We start from the raw sequence: 5,836 nt of genomic DNA on the forward strand, positions 1-5,836 counted from the left end.
TTTTCAGGAATCTGAGTTGAGGCTCTGGCCTTTGGCATAGGCTGCCTACCTGCTGGCCTTTTGATTTTCAATCCTGGCTTTGTGCCCTGTGCTGGCTCAACTCTCTTGGAAGTTGCTTCCTCTTCTGCCACATAATCCTCATCTTCTGAGTCTGAGGTTCTCTTCTTTCTCTGTCTTGTGGCAGCTTTAGGCAGATTGCTAGGGGTGCTCCTGCTGCTATCATCTGAGGAACTTGAGGGACTAGTGCCCTCACTCATCTGCACTTGCTGCTCTGACAAGTTTTGGCTATCACTTTGGTCTGACATGATGCAAACTCTGACTGCCGACCCTGTGAATAGGTTATAGATGAGATATAGTGGATAAGCATCACAAAATGCAGAGATTTTTGCAAAAGAGTAATTCAAAAACTTAGTTTTAGTTTCCCACTGAAAGCATCTCGGATCTACCGATTTCTAAACTCGGTGATACCGAAGCAGTTTTGGCACCTAAACTAGTGAACTCGGTCAGACCGAGTCACAGTTCGGTGGCACCGGGACTGCTAGGGTTTCACAGAGTTCCAAAATCGGTCACACCGATAAGTAATTCTCGGTCAGACCGAGTCTCACTTGTGCAATGGCATAAGCCAAATCGGTGGGACCGAGTTTTTCAACTCGGTGGGTCTGAGATGGTTTCGGCGGAAACCTAACCCTAAAATTTTCGAATTAAACCTAATCTATGAGTTCATTGACTGGATAGAAGTTTAACAAACGTGGCAAGAATCATGATGATCACAATGTGCTAAGAATCGGATTGGGGAATAGCACAAAGATCGAGTCCATACCCTAGTTCGGCGGAGACTCGCTACGGCGGCAACGGCGGGGTTGAATTTCCGTTGACGGCGACGGAGACCAGCGACTGGAGGCGGCTGGCGGCGAGGAGACGATCTAGAGACCAAGTTGGCAGAGCAGGCTATCGCGCGGGCGAAGGGGTTCGGAGAAATTTCCAAATTTTTGCCCGTGACTATATATAGCCCGACCCTGTCGGTGTGACCGAGTGGAACAACTCGGTGTCACCGAGATGCAAAACTGTATACAGTTGTTGCAACTCGGTGTGACCAAATGGTTCAAATCGGTTGCACCGAGATCGAAAACCTAGATCAACTTAATGATCTCAGTAGGACCGAAAGTAGGGTATCGGTCAGACCGAGAATCATAAAGATGTTTTGGAAGTTTAAGTCTATGACGAATCGGGGACTCCGAGCGCTCCTCACACAGTGGTTCGAATCGACTTGATCAAATTTTGTGATGCAATATGAATAGAGTTTGAGACGAGAAAAGCATAGATAGCTAGAGGAGGTTCTTAGGCATTCTTGTCCATCCACTTGGCAAAAGGAAATAAAACCAAACAATCAAAACAATAAGTGGATGTCCTCGAATGAGTAAAATATGCAACCAGCATGCTCACACAATAAGATGGCAAATGAAATATGTGACAAGGCATGCACAACCAATTCTAGCATCTATCAAGCAATTTGCGATGACAAGGTCATCTATATATGAGTATATTGACTTAGGAGTCAAGTGAGAACACTTGATCATAGGTCATACTCATCGTTTAAGCTCAAGTGGGGTTACCACTTTTACATAAAGCATTGTTGTGTTCACATCTTAAGAGTTGCTTTAGCTCAAGTCTTAGAGTAAAGCTCCCCCTAGATGTGATATCCCCCCTTAGAGGGATGAACTAACCTCGGGTTTTGTCGATGATGACTTCATGTAGATGTTGAAGATGTGGATGCTAAATGTTGATGTAGATCACTTGGAGCTATCCATTTGAGTGAATTGCACTTTCAATACCTACATGGGTTAGTCCCACAAGGAACAAACAAGGATATCCATAGACATAGAGTGATGCACACACAAGATGATGTCCATGAAAACTTTTAGGTTAGCTTGTCCCTTGTCTTACCAACAAGAGGGTTTGTGACTCCTTGAACTAGTGCAAGATGTGGAAGTTGATTGCACTTGTTCTTGCCAAAATGATAAGAGTGAAGTATGTTGGCGGAGTCACCCTCAAGAACTCTCTAGTTCTTCTTGTTTTGGATCCACATCATCTTGATGGGAATCCTTGGAGTTGTAGTCGTACTTGATGAAGTGGAACTTGAAGTAGTCTTGGGAATCCACTTGACTAGGGTCTTAGGAGCTTCTTCAAATGCATCAATTTCCTCTTGAAACTTGTCCTTGCCTTTTTGCTCGTAGTCTTGTGGTGGAAGATCATCTTGAGCTTGTGTCCCCTTGAAAGAAGTATACTTCTCTTGTTGAGGGACAAACTTCGTCTTGGGTTATTGATCTTCTTCCCATTCAACTCCATTGGCATTGAACTTTCATTCAAAACCAACACCTTGATTCTTCCGGTGCATTCCTTGCTTGCGCACAATTTCCTCGAATTGCTTACTCCCGGCAAGGCTTTTGTACACTCCTTTCTCTATAATTCCCTTCAATAAGCTATTTTCTTGCTCAAGTGTAACTTGGCTAAGAGAATCATTAGTGGAATCAAGAGAACTACTAGAAGCAACAATATTGGATTTAGCATGATCATTGTTACTGCTAGAGGAAGAATCTTTCTTGTTCTTGTTACTAGACTTGACTTGAGGCATGTAAGTGGATAAGAGTAAACGCTTGGCAATGTAAGAAGAACTTTTCTTGCGGAGATCATCATTGATTGCTTTTAAGAACTCATGCTCTTGCTCAAGATTGAGCTTTTCAAAGCGTAATTTCTCATGAGCTCTTAAAAGTTCTTGATGATCTTCGAAGATAGTTTCATGAGCTAACTTAAGAGTGTTTAGTTCTTTAGTTAGAGCCTCAATCTTCTCCTTATCATTGTCATTTGTTTTATCTTGATTAGCATGATTAATTGACGTTTCATCATAGTACTCATCACTAGAGTTGTCAACAAGCAAATCATCACCTAACAAGTCATCTTCATCACTATTGAAATCAACATACTCGGGGTGTGTTACCGTAGGACCTTTGGCCATGAAGTATCATCCAATTCCTTCATTTTGTGAGTCAAATATGTCGTAGGAGTTGGTTGACACAAGTGCTAGACCGGAAACACCTTCATCTTGAGTATCTTCGGAGTCGGAGTGATAACTTCTCTCGGAGTGGCTGTCGAAGTCGGAGCCGGATACCCATTCACCAACATGAGCTTGATGTCTTCGTTTTGTGTAGCTCCTTGATGACTTTTCCTTCCTTTCCGAATCCTTGCTTCTCCGTGAGTATCTTCGTTCATAACGATCATCTCTACTCCTTCTCTCTCTTGGTGGTGATTCTTTGCTTCTTCTTTTTGGAGAATCTTATCTTCTCTTGTAGGGAGCCGTACACTCATTGGAATAGTGTCCGGGTCTTCCACAACTATAGCAGTTTCGCTCTCGACTAGAAGATCTTTTGTCATTGTAGGACCTTAACTTGAAGCTTCTATCTTTGCTTCTACTCTTGTAGAACTTGTTGAAGTTCTTCACCATTAAGCTCAATTCTTCATTGAAGTTTTGTTTCTCACTTGATGATGTAGGGGCTTCACATGAGGCTTTGTAGGCACCACTTGATTTGTTGTGAAGTTCCTCTTTATCCTTAACTAACACCTCATGAGCAACAATTCTTCCAATCACCTCCGTTGGCTTGAGATCTTTGTAATTGGGCATCATTTGGATCAATGTGCACACGGTATCATATTTTCCATCCAATGCTCTTAGAATCTTCTTGATGATGAATCTATCGGTCATCTCTTCACTTCCTAAGCCGGCAATCTCATTTGTGATGAGAGCAAGCCTAGAGTACATTTCAGCGACACCTTCACCATCCTTCATTTTGAACTTGTCAAGTTGACTTTGAAGCACATCCAACTTGGATTCCTTGACGGAGTCGGTACCTTCGTGCATATCAATCAAAGTGTCCCAAATTTCCTTTGCATTCTCAAGACGGCTGATTTTGTTGAATTCTTCGGGGCACAATCCGTTGAAGAGAATATCACAAGCTTGAGAATTGTATTGCAACATCTTCAACTCATCCGCGGTAGCTTCACGGTTTGGTTCTTTCCCATCAAAGAAGTCACCTTGCAAACCAACACACACAATAGCCCAAACGGCGGGGTTATGTCCAAGAATATGCACTTTCATTTTATGCTTCCAACTAGCAAAATTAGTACCATCAAAGTAAGGACCTCTATGGTGATAATTTCCCTCGCTAGACGCCATACTCTCCTAGGTTGTGAAACCAAGGCTATGACCACCAAAAGCTATGGAGATCAAAGAAAACGGATAGGAAAAATCAGTAGGACCGAGTTTGGCTTAGAGTTTAGGTCATATGTGGATATGGGAAAGTAGTTGAGGGTTTTGGAGCATATCATTAAGCTCATGAAGCAAGAGGCTCATTAAGCAACACCTCATCCCTCCTTGATAGTATTGGCTTTTCCTATGGACTCAATGTGATCTTGGATCACTAAAATATAAAATGAAGAGTCTTGAGCTTTTGAGCTTGAGCCAATCCTTTGTCCTTAGCATTTTGAGGGTTCCACTTTCACATCCATGCCATGCCAATCATTGAGCTTTCCTGAAATAGTCATCTTGGAATAGCATTAGCTCAATGAGCTATATGTTGTTATGAATTATCGAAACCACCTAGGGATAGTTGCACTTTCATACGTACAGAGCCATATTGCACAGTTCCTAATGCCCCGCCAGGCTTTTCCGGCTCCTTGGGCTTAATTGGGAGGCGCTAGTTTAAATATGCTACTAGCTGGAAGCTGCAAGCGAGGTGCGGCTAGGGCGAGCACGCGAGCCATGGGATGCTGGGAAGGAAAACCCGTTCACGTGGCTAGGCTGTCCAGTGCACCCAGATTGTGGGGCCGCGCGTCCGTTTGACTTCAAAACTCAAACTACCCGTGTAAAATATTGGATCGCAGCGAAGTGTAGTAGTACTATTTAAAAAAAAGGCCGCCGTGCATTCGGCCGGGATCGAACCCACAAAACGAGGTATACTCTCCCGCGACCACTAGTAGTACTCGTTGGAGTACAACGCAACCTAGAATCGCCTTTTGTCGCTAGTTGTACGTACATTGTTCCTTACAAGAAACCCCTAAGAGCATGGTTAATTGTATAGCCAGCTGCTGGCTATAAGCCAATGCCATGTCATCTACAACCCATCTTATAGCCAACATGTAGTAGTAGTTTATTTCTTATAGCCCGCTGACTCAGCTCTATTGTACTTGCTCTAATAATGGAATAAACCACTAAAATGCCAAGAAACTACTACCACTTGCATACGTGGCAGACTTAAGATAAGACTTCCTTATCAACCATTGTACATGCTCTTACCAAAAAAAATCCTCGAGTGACCTCCTACCTCCGGCCCGTCCACCTAGTCATCCTCGGCCATGGGACGCAACTACCGCCGCCGGCAGAAGGCGAGGTCAAAAACGCCGGCGGTGCAGAGCCCATGTTGCGGCAACCCGGATGCCAGCTCCGTAGGCTCCGTCCAGCTGCTTGTCCCCAAGGTTTGCTAGCTAGATTGGCAAGGCCGCGCGGCGGCTTGCTCGTGCGCGCCGCGCTAAGGCCAGCCATCTGGCTCGAGCGAAGGCCAGCGCGGCGGCTTGCTCGCTCGTGAGTCACGCTCGGGCCAGCCTGCCAACACGTGCGGAGGCCAGCGCGGCGTCCGGCCCGTCCGGCAGAGCAGCGGCCAACTCGCTCATCACCGGCGCCACCGACGAACACGCATCAGTACTGTTTGAAGTAATGTTCAGGAAAAATAATGATTTGAGGGGGAATAACAGGATAGAAGGTCAGATGTGGGTCCCTCGTGTCAAC

Source organism: Triticum urartu, chromosome 3, assembly GCF_003073215.2.
Source record: "Triticum urartu cultivar G1812 chromosome 3, Tu2.1, whole genome shotgun sequence".
NCBI classification, from domain to species: domain Eukaryota; kingdom Viridiplantae; phylum Streptophyta; class Magnoliopsida; order Poales; family Poaceae; genus Triticum; species Triticum urartu.